Below are 16,947 nucleotides of genomic sequence, written 5' to 3'. Positions count from 1 at the left end.
TGGAGTTGCAATTTATATAACTTTTTATATTAGAGAAAGTATTTGGCCCAGAGTTCGTGCTGTTTTGGAAACAAGGTTGACACCTCCCATAATGATTTTAGAAAGATGTTCGTCACAAGATAACAAAGGTAAGTACTTTTCTATAATCATTTTTATCTCCTCATACTGTTCACGGAATGCAGTGACAAATGTGACAGAATAATTCATATTTTTACTCCTCTTTTTATCTGCCTTTTTGTGGGAGTTAACAGCACTTTTCTGGGAATTTTTTCAGTGATATTAACAGCTCTTTTAAACACCCATTTGGATAATTGGGTTGTCTAAGTTAATCACAAACTTTTTTAGATTCCACTGAGAAATGGTTCATATCAGTACAATTGCGTTTTGTACTAATGATTTCTCCCACTGGAAGATTTTTTTAACAAATGCCGGGGACGAGGCTTACAGGATGGAATTTGTGGCAGTCGGTTTGTTAAAAGGTGATATATATATATTATATCCTTTGCCTCTAATGTTATATCCAAAAAGTTGACCGTATATGGATGACTGTAAAAAGTAAATTTTAAATTAAATGTGAGGAGCTGATTGGCAAGCCCAGGATTTTGTCTCTTACATTAACCAAAACCGAGTAAGTAAATGTGCCCCATTATGTGGGATATACCACATGTGCATTGAAAGTGAGAATTAGACGCCATTTATCAGATGCAAAAAGTAAACAATCTGTGAATATATCTATGCATATATTCCAAACACTTTCAAACGTTACATGAGGGTAATTGTACAGATTTTTCCATAACTGTTATAGAGAAAGTTTAAAAACCATGGAAATTTTTGAATAGAGAGTTTTTAGATATTTTCCCTTGACACAAGAATACTGCATGCTTTGAACAAGAGGCAAGACATGATATTCCAAATATAATACAGCTTTATCTTTTATTCTTCTCTATATGAACAGCTTGTGTCTATTTGATCTCCACTTTTCTTCCTTTTGCTTATCCCGAATTTTATATTCTTAGATGTGTTGCTTAACCTGAGATTTTAAACTTGCGTGTGTTCCCTTTAACAAGTGAGGTCATGTGACCATAGGTGTGGGTGATTTATATACACCTGAACACACATAACGCCATGTCATGAATATGGATGTTTTCCGAAACGCGTAGACCGTGAGCTGTGGCCGTGCACTTCCCCTTCTGCATATATATATGAAGTTTTTTGATGCCTCAATAAAGAAGATTTGATGTTTTTTTCTATAACCCCGTTTCGTCCTTGAGCTGGATTCCCCCTGTGCATGTATCGTCGGTCTTGGAACAAATATTATCCGTGCTTGGACTCCCGGATTCACGCTGCTATTGTCCTCAGGTGAGCCGACTCTCCCTCAAACATATATATTTTTGCCTTTTTTGTTTGAGACTTTTTGTTGCAAATGTCTCAAATGAACCTGGACACAAGCCATGTGAAGAGTTATGTAGAGGAGTGGACACTTCTGAAAAATTTTGCATATGAGCTTAGACACTGCAGTAAATTTTGGATTTGAGGTTGTGTCCTGCTTTTTTAAGCACACCCTAGGAGATGAGGACATATGAGGGTGTGGTCGCACATGGCGCTTGGGATATGTATTTTAAAGCATCCCAGAACGCATGTGTTTTACATTTTACCATGCATTCGGTTGGTTTGAAAGTGTCTTTTTTCATTGTTGGAAGTGTTTCCGTTTAAATTCCGTTTTTTTTTCATTGTTGGAAGCATTTCCCTCTAAAATTCGATTTTACATATAAAAACATAAAAAGTTGTAAAAATAAGCACAAAAATTGATATATAAGTGAAAAGTTACAGAGAACATCTGGAAAATAAAGATACATAAGGTACACTGCATAAGGTGAAGACAAAGTTGTACTTGAAAAACAACAACAAAAGTTGCAGTGAAAACTCACAAAAATTGCAAAAAGTCCCCCAAAGTTTCCAAACGAAAAATCCAATAGACTTCTCGTTTTGGTTTATGTGATACTTTCTTGATTAACTCCAAAAACATACTGGTAGGTTGTTTAGATTGTGAGCCCCATGGGGACAGGGACCAATTTGGCAAGCTCTGTGCAGCGCTGCGTAATCTGTGCGTGCAATATAAATAAAGAATTATTATTAATATAACTCCTTTGAACTTTTCCAAAACCAGCCACTGCAGCTGCCACATTGTGCCGAAATTGAAAGAAGTGTTGTACAATGCTAATTCCACCGTATTTTTCCTGCTTATCTACCTCTTTTTCTCTCATTTTGTTTTCTAATTCAAATTTTTTACTATGGTTTCTAACCACTGATTTATGTTTGTTAATATGAATTCTCACATATGCCTGTCCACATGGACATTTTAACATATACACCACAGTCCTTGTTTTACATTTGAACCAAACCCTAATTGGAATTGGTATTCTTTTTATAGGATGCATCATCTTGTCCACTTTAATAATATTATTACAGTTTTGGCAGGATAAATATGAAAGTGTTCCTTGCTTTCTACTTTTTTAGACAATTTCGCAATGATTTACCTTTCTGATAAATAAATTTAGGGGCCAAATTGGCAAAATGTTGGTTAGTATGGTTAGTTAATAATGGGCAGAGTGTTTTTATTAGTTTTCTTTAAATGAACTTGTGTCTAATTTATGTAGAGATAAGTATAGTTTTCTGACCCATTTCCTTTTTAAATTCCTTTTTAACCTAAAAATGCCTTCTAGGTTGTTGTCCAATTTTATTACCTACATTTAATAGTTTGCATGTTTTATAACCCTTTACTACAAATTTATCAATAAGCTTTACTTCATCAATATGATATTCTTAATCTGAATTACATATTCTAGGAGCCCTCACAAATTTTCCTTTTGGAATCCCTTTAAGTATTTCTGCAGAAAATTCAATTATTTCATGGCTTGAGTGTACATATTCAATCTATTCAGTAAATTAATCTTTTGTACCTTTCCAGCACACAAACACGTTATCCACATATCTAGCCCAAAATTTGGCTAGGCAACTTTGTCAGTAGCCAGAGAGGTACTGTTCTTCAAACCATGCCATATAAAGATCTATTCATGTCAACAAATAAGTGAGGTGGAGAGAGACAACCTTGGAAAAACTTGAAGCACAAGCTTGACTTTAGTTATTGGCCCTGAAGATCTGTGTCACAATTTATTTGTGAGCATTCGGTCCGTAAAAATGCATTCATATTTGAGAATTGTTGCTGGGGTTTTCCTCACTTTTTAAAAATAAACATTGTCGTTAACAAGTGTGTCGATGAGGTGTACCACCGTATTAGTCATTATGTGACTTGCAATCTTCATTTTCCAGAAATGTTTCTCTCTATAGTCTACATTCAGCTAGTAGGTAGAGGTTCCTGCTCAGGATGGAGGAGAAGAATTATATCAATCAGAATTAAGAGAGTTAACTCTTTGAGAACCATAGTAGAGTTTGCAGGAAACAGATAGATGTGATGCAAAAGCAATTAGCGTAGCCAGTCAGTTAAGCCAAATGTGAAAGTGAAACACAATAAGGCAAATGCATCTAATCTTTGGCTTGCTTTCTATTTAATTTTTACTACTTTTTTGACGCATTTGCAATTTTGTCATCTCCCATTGTCTAGTTTTCTGCATTGATCCCTGCCTTATCACCTGTAATGAGATGTGAAAGTTGAAACTTTTTAAAAAAAAAGCATGAATCCATGGCTGCCCCCTTCTAGTTGTAGGAAATAGCTCCGAGCCATTTGTGACTTTTTGAGACTTTGTTTTAATAAGTCTCAAATTCACTAAAAGCAAACTCTGCAGATGCCATATGTATCAACATGGAAGATAGAGAAGAAAAGCCAAACAAAAAAATGCACACAAAGCCATAATTATGATACACGTACCCCACATGACACTGCAATGATTGATTTCTGTAGGACACTATGGCTTTTGACAATTGTAGGGTAGATGTGATTATTGGTTACTGTTGAGCACAGGGACTACTGGCTACTATGGGGCTACTGTTACATTTTTGGGACACTGTGATTATTAGCTACTGTGAATCACCCATGGCTATTAGCTTCTAGGGGCCACTATGGCTGAAAGTTACTTTGGGGGCACGGTGAATATTAGCTACTATTGAGGCACTGTAACTGGTCAATTTTGCTGTAAATGTATAAGATTAAAGGACACCGTGTGCTGAATTGTAGAGTCAAAGTGTTAATTCTATTTTTGATAATAGGGGTCATCTGATTGGTTCAGAATATTATCACTGTTCTATATGTCATACAAAGTTCAAAACACAGGATAATAAGGCTACATCAAAAGCTAATAAGATATATTTGTTTATCTAATGAACCGCTAGTGGCCCATCTTGTAGCAGTATTACATCGTATAAACTTTCTGTCTTGTTTGTCTGCACTATTTATTATTAAAACTTGATCTGTTTCAACTTAGTGTATAAATGCCTTGGGACAGACAGCTTGAAGCAAAGAGAGAAAAAAAGACTTCCTGCTATTTGCATAATATTATACAAAGAATATTAACTTGGAAGTGTGTGATCCCGCTGGAGATATGGAGCACCCCTCGGTGTTTTAAATTTGGTAAATATTTAAATATCAGAAGCAACAAAGATTCCCTTGCACATCAAGATCTGGAGTTGTAAAACATGATAAATGTGTGTTTTATGGAGTTCTTAGGATGGATTACCACTTTGCACAGCATGTGCTGTAACCTTGCTCTCCTTGACCAGTTTAGTTTAATAAAAATCACATTATTGCTTCTGATAGAATATGTGGCGAGGAAAAATAATATAAATGTGTATTTACGTCAAAGATTTATAGAACATCCTAATAGGGAAAACTGGAAGTTTTATTGTTTGCAATATGCATTCTTCTGTAGAGAACATATAATGGCGTTAAACTTTGTAGATGATCCTTTATACATCATCATGAATTATTATCTCAAGAGTAATAATTCCCAACCACTGGAAGCTTGGAAATAAATTATTGATCAATGACAGTGGCATGTACAGAAGGTCCATCAGAAGGACAAATAGTAAAAACACTTAAAAATGCACATGTACACACTAGGTATATGCCCAAAATCTCTCTTACATAAACTGACGATAAACAGCCAAATGGCTGTTATAAAAGTATCATACAGTACCTATGAAAAATACATTAGTAGATAAATTCATTTGGCAGATAAAGAGGGAGATGCAGACCCCTCTTATTGTCACCCCATGGTGAATTCCGGAGAGGTAAGTGAGCAACTAATTGCCCAGAAGTAGTTACCTGCCCCCAGACCACTTCCGGTCATTGCCATAGAAACCTAATGCTATGTGGATAGGACGCACATGCGCAGCATTTTGCAAATAGACATGTGTACAAACACCAGAAACAGCTAAATCAATACACAGAGATAGGCGCATGCGCAAAAAAAGACAAAACAAAGTTTTGAAAGGTCCTGAAAGAATTCTGAAAGGTCCATATATGCATGGATATGTGGTTTGTAAGCTCAAAATTGTGCAGTATAGATCCATAGTTTCAGGATTAAGTGCTTCTGAAAAGCGAAACGGACCGTCGCCTTCTGTGGGCTCCTGCAGCGTTTGTACTTGCCTCCCACAACAATGTTATTTTAAACTTCGTTGGAATAAAGCCTTGGATTTTTTAACTTGGTGAGTGCCAGCTTTTTCTGCTTCTTTTGAGCAGATCCATAGTTTAGTGTTTTAGGACATGTTAGATAATTTAAAAATAGATAGGACATGTTATCACAAGCCCAACAACATATTAACGATAATAAAAACAAATCAACACAAAATAGGAGTCATGAGAAGTGGCTATCCAATATGCAAGTCAATAGGTAATATAACATACACAAAGCACAAAAAGTTAGACTGTCATGGCATTAAGAAACATAACAATTAGTTAAAATAACATAAGATGGCTGTAAGAATTATGAAAGTTATCACCAAAGATGACCTCTTATCAGTGAACCTATATGCACTGGGATGAGGCTACATGACCTACCTTTCTCCTACTCCTGTAGAGTCAGGAAGTAAAGATTCTCCTTATGGAGGCGCCCTTAATCAATTAAGGCCACCTTGCTGGCATGGACAACTTTGTTAAAGCTTTTTTGAAGAACATAGATAATTTACATCTGGTGGTTAGAACTTTGAAAAAAGGAAAGGTTCATAAAGTTATGGCCCCTTTAAAAATGATGGCATATTTTATGTTATCGAATCGAATAATAATCAAATATTGGATATCCTTCTCGGGAAACAACTTTCCATTTGAAGTCAACCCATGGTAATGTCAATATCCATAGTAAGACATTCAGCTTAATTCTGCACCAATAAGGTGCATTTATCTGATAAATTCTGTCACAATACTCATCATAAACTTATATTATAGAAATTCACTTCTGAATAAAGATGAATTTACACCTGATAATTCAGTTACCGCTCAATCCCCATGTCATAAGCAGGTGTGCAAGGAAATACCCAGCCATGAGTTTAATTAACAGTGCAGACGCTTATACTACTTTATGTATCACATTCAGATTGTCAAGGTTAAGTGCTAATTTAAAAGAAGTGTGATGCCACTGGGCCATATTAAGAGGCCATTAAAAGCTTTCAGTATCTGCTCAGTGTCCTTGTAATTCAGAGGAAGACACAGTAGGGTATAGCTCATTGGTCATTACTATCCACTCTGCCTTGGTACAAAGTCTGTTTATAAGACTTAACCTATTTAAGCATGAGTTAAGGTTCCATTGTGCTACCTAATGGCGTTGTTATGAAAAGGATGGTTCCAGCCAGTTGTTCCCAATCTTCCTTGTGATACTCAATGTGTCGATTGTATCTTTGAGCTTATGCTTCACTAATGGATTTTCTCTGAATTATGAGTATGCCTGTTAATACATAAAAGATGTGTCTGTAAAGTATTTGTTACATACAATACTGTGACACGTGTCGGAGTTCATCCTTTCAGCTACGCAGGCAGCATGCATTGATGGCATCTCTAGGGTTTAGGATCAAGCGAATGGGGTGAAAATAAATGTAGATGCACAAAGCTGAATGACATTATAATAGAAAAATAAGCGTCAATGTACTGCGTTCCATGCTTACTCCTATACCATCATTATGACTTCAGATTTCTTTCTAGAAGTCTATGTTTAGAGGTTTATTAATTGATAGAAACTCTCCTCTTTAGGTTTGGGGTAGATTTAGGGGAACAAGGACACCTTGACATCTTCTACCACAGGCAAAAAGTCCAGCATCCAGGCAACATGTAAATAATAAAATCGGCTTTATTAGAAAAAAAAGTTTAAAATCACAAAGGGATGTCTCTACAACATTTTCCTGATGGGAAAAGGGTCTTTAGTCGTAGGCTACCACTAAGGAACCTTTTATTCCGAAAAAGGTCAGGAAAATGTTATAGAAATGTCTCTGTGTGATTTTAAAGTTTTTTTTCTATTAAAGTGGATTTTATTATTTTTTACACCATGCCTGGACTTTTTGCACGTTTTTGGATTCTCCCACTGGCTCCCCGAGCAGTGTTATCCCAGGAGGACAGTAGAGTAAATCCACAGATTTCGGTTACTAGTGCAGCTTTCTCGGAGGTAAAGGGCTGCACCAAGACACCTAAATTTCCTGCACCGCTCCATCCACTGCCTCCCTTGCCATCCCGACAGCTACTTAGCTCTAAATAGATGGTATCTAGTGATGAGCGAGTATACTCGTCCGAGCTTGATGCTCGGTCGAGTATTAGCATACTCGGACCGGCTCGTTGCTCGGACGAGTATTTGCCCTGCTCGATAACGAGCATTTAATTAAAAAAAAAGAAGTGAAGAACAATAAAAAAATACAATTAAAACATTTAATTTAATCGTTTAATTGAAGAAAAAAGTGAAATAACACAGTGCAGAATAGATTGCAGATGTTCGGGAACATCTGCGATCTGTTCCGGAGACACGCGTGCAGAACGGTGTTCTCCGCAATAGTATTTGAAGAACAATATGTGTGAAGAACACATTGCAGATGTTTGGCAACATCTGCAAGTTGTTCTCTACACATATTGTTCTTCAAATACTATTGTGGAGAACACCGTTCTGCACGCGTGTCTCCGGAACAGATCGCAGATGTTCCCGAACATCTGCAATCTGTTCTGCACTGTGTTATTTCACTGTGCTCGGTCAGTTTCTAATTTTTCTGAAAAATGCTCGGGTCTCCCATTGATTTCAATGGGGCTCGTTACTCGAAACGAGCACTCGAGCATCGGGAAATGTTCGGTTCGAGTAACGAGCACCCGAGCATTTTAGTGCTCGCTCATCTCTAATGGTATCATTATACACCCCCACGGCCTGTGTATAGATATACTTCCTCCTTTCTTGTGTGTTGTCTATTGTTGACGGAACAGCAAGGGTGCCTTGCAGGCAGCTCCACAGAAGGCCCCGGCTGTAACAGGTGATTGTGAACGGAAAAAACTCAGGAGAGAGTGTCGATGCTTAGTGCAAAAATTACAAGGGGGCCTGTGCCATAGTTCAACATCATGTGCTCTGTGCATTGTGTTTTCTTCATGTGTTTACACAGTACAGGGCAGTTTTTAGGTACATTGAATTACTGGGCAAAACTCAAAACATCTCTAACCCCAAGGTCATTAAAATATATATACAATGTGCCCCAATTTTAGCATAAAGAGCCCTCCACAAAATTGTAAATATTAGAGACACATATTTATGTATGTATTATAGTGTATGCAGCACTCTCCTACAAAGTTAGTTAGACATTGCTGCCCCCCAAATGAATTCTAAAAAACAGTGCCCCCTTTAATTAAACTGTGTCTTTCAAATTACAATATTGTGCCATAAATAATTATTATAGCGATTTACATATATACTTTACTTGAGCAAAGATTAGTACATAAATACAGCTCCCTGTGCTCCCTGTATATATACTGTGTGTGTGTATATATATATATATATATATATATATGTGAGTGTGATGATGCATCTGTATACATATCAATGACTAACCCCATTGATCACGCACTGTAAACCACTAGGGCATCACCCATGCAGGACGGAGTCACTTTAAAGAACCGAAACAATAAATATTCAGAACGGCAGCTTAAAAACATGATAACATTCCACTAGTTTTGGTTTATACTGTAAATAGTATGAATCATGACTCCCAGCCCCTCATAAGATACATAATATTTGATTACTACTCTGTGTCGCCGAATGAAGTACAAACAAGCCCCCTCTCTTCACTATATATATATATATATATATATATATATATATATATATATATATAAAATACGAAAAAATGGCAGCACTCAAAAAAGGGGGGTAGTACTCAGGTGCACGCTCCCAGAACCGGGATCACAGTTCCTCCAAGTCATAAAATACGAAAAAATGGCAGCACTCCGAGATTTCAATGTGGATTAAACAATCACAGGCAATCAATAAGAGATAGGAGATTGGATTTACCAGTCTCTAAACACTGTGTAGAGGCCAAACATAGAGAATTTCAATTTAAGGTACGCATAATAGACCATGTCCCGCCACATAGACTTGGTGGGGACAGATCCCTGAGACTACATAAAAAAGAAATGGAATGGATCCACAGACTAAATACCTTAAGACCCAGAGGGCTCAATATAGAATTCAGACCTCTTGATGTAACCTAGGACTGGGTGACTCCAGAGGTTGCTCGAAATTAACTCCGGTTATCCTCTTCAGAAGTACATTGGTGTTATTATGTTATTAGTTATGTATTTATTATATTGTGATTCAAGCCGAATAATTTTATCTTCTCTTTCCTTTTTTCTATAGATGCTTATCTCACTCCACATTGAGCACCACACCGTAACTTCACGTTGAAGACGCGTCACTTTCTCACCAGAATATGATTATGTTTCATTACTGGGTCCTTATAGAGGTTGATAATGTTACTTTTAAAGGGACAATTGGTATATCACCAGTATTATTATTATTTTGAGGTGCAAAAATGGTTCCGCTAAGGGAATGTCTGAGGAGTACCAGCTAATCCCCGAGATGCACCCTTTGGATTAAGGTCCGAGTAGGGTTGCAGAGTGTGGATTTATGTCCATTCAGATAGCCAGAATTGGTGGTCTGTGGACTTGGGTACTCCCCGTGACACCTTTGGAACCATGCACTGTTAGGCATCTGATGTTCACTATAGATGCACCAGGGATATACTCCCACATACTTACCTTATACCACGTTCCCTTATCCAATATGGCGACTGCGACACGGCAGTCATTACTGCCCATGCGCGCTACTCGCCGACCTCTCTCGGCCCGAGCGATCACGTGATCACTCACGTGTCCGTCATGTGACTGTCATGCGCAGTCGACTATTAGGTACGCCGATAGACCCGATAGTATGCTACCTTGGTGAGCGATGACTAATGATTACACCATAACACAACACTGCGATCACATTCTTATGATTGTATTTTGATACAATGATGTATTTTGATGCTCAAGATGTATTTTGTATCTCTAACATTGTATATAATTTGCATTTTTCACCTGTATTCATTAAGACGAATGATGTCACTTCCCTAAATACTTGTATAAATTGTACCACTGTTGTATACACCTTTGCTTGAAAAAGGCTCCAGGCTTTGGGAGCTGAAACGTTGCATGGCACATGCTGGAATAAAATAGTACATTTTTGATCACATTGAAATCTCGGAGTGCTGCCATTTTTTCGTATTTTATGACTTGGAGGAACTGTGATCCCGGTTCTGGGAGCGTGCACCTGAGTACTACCCCCCTTTTTTGAGTGCTGCTATAACTTTTTTACTTTTTTTTATATATATATATATATATATATATTGTGACCCCCTCTATTAGCTATATACTTTGCCTCTAATATTATGTACTATGGGGCGCGGGGTAGACAAACAGCTGCAACAAGGTAATAATCCTTATACTATAGATTGCAAAGAAGAAAAAATGCACCTTATTGCCCAGCACTTTACTATATAACATAATGCACTTTACCATTTAGCACAAATGTTTAGGGGCACAGTGAATGTATATAGGATGAACTGCTGAAGTCTCCCCCATAAACTTGGGACCATTTTCTTTTAACCTACTGAAGTTAATGTCTGTCTTTGGTTTTATGTGTTATGAAATAAAATTTATAAGATTTTTAAACCAACTATCTTTGAGTTCCCCTTTTATATTGGGTATCTATTGAAGCATAAGGGAGAATTCTCCTGAACTATACTAGAGGACATATTGTTGTTTGGGTATGTAGCTATATACTTTGCCTCTAATATTATGTACTATGCTTTCTTAATTATTTGTAGACGATGCCCTCTCTATTAGATATACAATGTGTCACCTATATTAAATACTATACTCCCTTTATTATATATTTCCTGTGACCCACTCTAATAGACAGGGTGTCCCCTTATAGAATAATAAAATCACTTAGTGTATATGCTGGAGTATAAGCAGACCTGGATAGAAGCTGACTCGAGTATAAGCTTAGGGTGGGAAATGCATTGATCACAGGCTCCCCTAACTAAGAAAATGCCCAGAACCCTCCGCCCATTATATAATGTTGCCTAGCACACTGTCCCCACTATACTGATATATGGATCCAGCACACTACCTACCCAGTATATAGGTAGCTCCAGAACACTACCCCCAGTAAATAGGTAGCCCCAATGTATAGGTAACTCCAGGACACTGTCCCCAGTATATAGGTAGCCCCAGCATACTTCCCTCAGTATATAAGTATCCATCATACATTCCATTCCCCCCTGAGTTATAGGTAGACCCAGCACAATTCCCCCAGTATATAGGTAGCCCCAAAACGCTGCCCACAGCACAAATTTACTCATTACCATTTACTTCTTCACCAGTAGCATGGGCAAAGCCAGGTCTTTAATAATTGAGTATTATTAAAGAACTTGTCAGAACTCGCAAATTGTTCTGAATGGGATCAGGTTCACACCCAGAGCTGCCTGTGATTGACCATTCCTTCTCAGGATATTTCGTTGGGTATGAGTTTGAGCTTGTTCTGTCTGCAGCTGTGGCATGAGTGATGGACAGCTGGACCAGTCAGTGCTGAAGGTGATGTCCATTGCTCCCCTTTTATTCTGCCCAGCTCCTTCTTTGGGTGCTGATTATTCAGTCCCCTGTGTTCTCTAGTGCTTTTGCTATTGTGTTGTTTGCTATTCTGTGTATTTGACTTCTGATTTGTCTACCGACCATTCTATTTGCTACACGTTTCTGTACCTTTTGCTGCCATCTTCGATTTGACAAGGTTTTGTCCGACTACACTTGTCTGTATCTGTTGTTTGTTCCTCAGTGCCATATACCTCCCAGTGCGACCCCGCTTTCCTTATCTCAGACTTGTGTTGGTTTTCTGCGTACCAGTGTGAACACTAGTCTATATCCGCTCCGCTATCCAGCAGTTTCCAGACAAAGTAGGTCTTCACTGTCACCTTGTAGGGTTACTCAGGGACCATTAGTTAGGTTCCTGATAGCGGGTTTGCCCTTGTCAGGGTGGTTTATCTAGCCCACAGGGACATCACAGGTCTGGTTGTGCTGTTGCTGGACAGGTTAATTACAGAACTCTTGTTATTTGGGGTTTTATGAGGTGTTCTCATTTGTAAAATGTTATCTTCTGTCTGGTAATGTCTCACAAAGCTCCTGCTCTGCACCTCCTCTCTTATCCATTCACACTACATATGCAGATTGTGAGAATATCACAACATGCACTATTGTGTTCTTGGCAGCAAAGGCAATGGCTCCACAGAAGAGACGGACAAATCATGGATGTCATCTCTATACTGTCCATTATGTCTTAAAGGGAACCTGTCACCACATTTTCACAAATACAGCTATTGACAGGTTCTTAAAGAGCCCTAGTAACTGACACCTTTTTTTAGCTAAAAATTATTACCCTCAGATCTCTATAAAACCAGGATCTATAGACCGAATTGAGGGTGACCTAATGTAATGTGACCAGGGTGACATCATCACAGGTCCTTTAGCCTCTTCTCATTAGCAAACTGTTCCCTATACACATATCCAAAATCACACCGTGCCTGCATGGACTTCTACTGCTCTCCATGCAGGCTGCTGTGATTTTATGTGATATGAAATTCTGTGATTTCATGAGCTACTGTATATGCTTGTTGTACAATGTGCTAATGCTAGGAGGCTTAAGAACCTGCGATGATGTCACTCTCATCACATGACATTACTGCAGGATGATAGTTACTAGGGCTCTATGGGAACCTGCCCTCAGCTGTGTTTTTGAAAAATGTGGTGACAGGTACCCTTTAAGATGGTGCTGATGAAGCAGGTTTTTTGACCAGCCAAATTCTGCAAGGCATCCATATTTTTAGCTGGCCTGATAATAATGGATACCAATCAGATGTGAAAAACCAGATAGCGTTACAACATGGACATTACACAGACTGAATGTGAAACTGACATGAAAAAGACATTGGGGCAGATTTACTTACCTGGTCCATTCGCGATCCAGCGGCGAGTTCTCTGTGCTGGATTCGGGCCCGGCCGGGATTTATTAAGGTATTTCCTCCGCCGTCCACCAAGTGGCGCTGCTGTGCTGAAAAGCATTGGAACGCGCTGGAGTTCACCGGCTCGGGCTGAGTGAAGGTAAGTGCAAGCTCCGCGACAGATTTTTTTTTAAAATGCGGCGATTTTTCCGAATCCGTCGGGTTTTCGTTCGGCCACGCCCCCGATTTCCGTTGCGTGCATGCCAGCGCCGATGCGCCACAATCCGATCGCGTGCGCCAAATTCCCGGGGCAATTCAGGGGAAATTGTCGCAAATCGGAAATAATCAGGTAACACGTCGGGAAAACGCGAATCGGGCCCTTAGTAAATGACCCCCATTATACTTGTATATGGGAACAAAATACATGATCCAGCTCAATAAAATAAACCCAGCATTACTGTAGCTAATTCAAGACAAAATACAACAGATACAAAAGTAAAACATTCAGATTTAGATAACACCCTTAATCATTTTTTACACAAACGTATTTAACATCATAGAATCATACTTATAGTTTTACATTGTACTTCCATGCTTTTCTTAACCTTCTTTTAAACATATGTGACAATTTCATCTGAATTGTATTGCATACAGTCCATAGTGGAGTGGTTCTTGCACATCTCAGTGACCATAAACTGTTAAATTAAAGCACTGATTGTTTGGTCGATTACTTTAAAAGGGAAGGGGTCTCCGGATGAAATAAAGGATTTCTATTATTCAGGTTTGTTTGGAAAAGCTCTGCAGGCAATGATTACTTTCTTTGAAAATTCGCCCACAATGAAAATTTACGTAGTTTGTTTCTATTGATACATATACATATGAAGCATTAACAGTTTTATTTGTGAAAATGTTATAGTTTGTAGAAGTGCATACTCATACTATAAGTTATAAGGTTTTATGACAGAAATATGAAACAGACTTAAAGGGCTATTCCCATTTCAGGAAATAAATGTTATTATTTGTAAAATTTTTTATATACTTTTTGTATCAATTCCTCATGGTTTTCTAGATTTCTGCTTGCTGTCATTTTATAGAAAGATTCTGCTTACTTCCAGAAATATGACCATGGTCATGGCTTAAATGTATTTATCCCAATTGCTTCCTCTGGAGCTTTGGGTCATAGGGTCAATTACCATGAACCGAATCCAGTCTACCCCCATGACACATTCATGTGACAGGCAATTGGAGTGTCCCTCCATTGATGGATGATGTCACCCACATGATAACCAATCCTTATGTGCAGTTCCCGCCTATGTACTCATGCTTAAAATGACAGATAGCCATATAACCCCCCCGCGCCATGAGTGGCAGTTAAGGTGAGAATCTTTTTTTTTCCTGCATGTAACATTAGCATTACAGCTTTTACAAATAGACATGACTTAAAGCAGCTACATTTAAAACTGCCTCTAATCTCCTGATGCAGGCATGTGATAAAAGTGTGGTGAGAAGTGGCAATGGGCCAGGCAATTCCTCAGGGAACATCCTCTTCTATATGCAATTTCGGGTGAGGGCCCAATTGCTTAAGCAATGTCAGGGTCCATCCCCAAAATGGACCAGTGTATCTTACTGACATCTCTAAATCACATTCACCATTAAAAGCAGTGACTAGTCTTATCCGGCTCATCTGCATGGATACATTTTGCATGGTATTCAGAAGAATGCTAACTTTAGAAGGCATCCTTATATGACTTATGAGGGATGAAATCATGGAACCCTTTCTTTTGGAATCTGTGACAGAGGTCTGCAGCCTGTCTTCTCAATTCAACATCATTGGGACAGTGACGCCTAAGTCTCAGATATTGAACTCTTGGAATGCCTCAGTGTAAAGGGAATAAATGACAGCCTTCCCATTGAAGTAGAAAATTAGTTGCTGTTGACTTTCTTTAGACCATTGTTTCAAGGACCCCTTCCAAATTTTTCTTTATCTATATATCAAGAAAAGAAAGTTGTATATTAAAGGTATAACAAGGTCCAACATTGTTAAGTTTCAAAATCAATAAACACATCCTTTGATTTACGCCAGAAGACAATGATGTATTGATGTATGTACATCTATGTACTGTGTCCACATCTCAACATCCACCATACTCCCTTGGTCAGGATCGTCAAACTCATTGCACTGCCCCTGAGCTGGTAGTAAAACTTCCTATTAAAGAGAAAAATTTATGAGATCATTTGAGGAGACAGAGTAGAAGTTTATTGTGGGCACCATACTGTAAACCCATTGACTGTAGAAAGTTGGACACTGCCCTCATGCCTGTCTCATGGGGGATTGAAGAATGTAATGCCTCAATATCAATACCAGCTAAGAAGTAATCAGCATTTATTGTCAGTTGCTCCAACATCTTCAGCTGATGTAATGTGTCCCTAGTATATGAAGGTACAAAAAGAATAAAGTTCTTAGGTATCTTTTCCACATAAAGGCCCATTAACTAAACAAGGCACATTAAAAGTTAAAGGATGTCTACCATTAAAATCAAGCATGATAAAACAGGGACATCTACATCATACTAATAGGATGGCAAAGAAATGCTGTTGGGATATTATACTTTCATTTGTCTTAGATTATAGAGTCCTGTCTGCATTTATCAATGATTAAAGTTAAAGAGGTTAGGCAGTCAAGCTGATTCTTCTTTATCTGCCATAGACACTATATAATGGAAAAAACTGTCTTACTACTACATATTGTACAAAGTTCTATACAGGGTCAAATAATAGACTGGAGACAAAGACATTGGGCCCTGAAACCAAACCACCTTCCCAATGGTCCTTGCCTACTTGGGCTGCCTAGCATAGGTGGTAGGTACACAATCAATCAACATTCCTTATCTGCGCCAAAATTACCAACAAAGACAAGACAATAAAATAATAACCATTATGGCAACGCATACAAAATCACAAGGCAAACGGATAGTCAAGAATACAGGCGAAGTGTCGAAGATACCAAAATAAAGAATGAAAGAATAACACTGCAAGTCAAGTACAAGGCTATAACAGGTAAAGAGCAGAGTCAGCAGGAGAAAGACAGGTTTAGTGCAAATCAAGATTGCCATGTGAATTAATACACCAGTGTTCAGACCTGGATACCAGTCTGATATTATCAGTGCGTCCTCAGCTGTACTCTACAGACAGAGGATGATGCTGACACAGAGCTTACACTTTATGTGAGAAAATATAAATAATCACATGAATTGGTCAGAGTAGTGGTGATGAATTAGTCATATTAACACCTAACAATTGCCAATTATTTTCTTCTATTTATATGAAATGTCACATTGGAAAGATCAAGACCAGCTTCAGATGTATGTCCTCTTTTCATAGTTTGTGGTCCATTATTTACCCAGCCTTTCCTGATATGTGTAACGTCCATCATGACTTCATGGCATA

This window comes from Engystomops pustulosus, chromosome 6, assembly GCF_040894005.1.
Source record: "Engystomops pustulosus chromosome 6, aEngPut4.maternal, whole genome shotgun sequence".
In the NCBI taxonomy this organism is placed as follows: domain Eukaryota; kingdom Metazoa; phylum Chordata; class Amphibia; order Anura; family Leptodactylidae; genus Engystomops; species Engystomops pustulosus.
Note: the sequence above shows the minus strand (reverse complement) of the source record.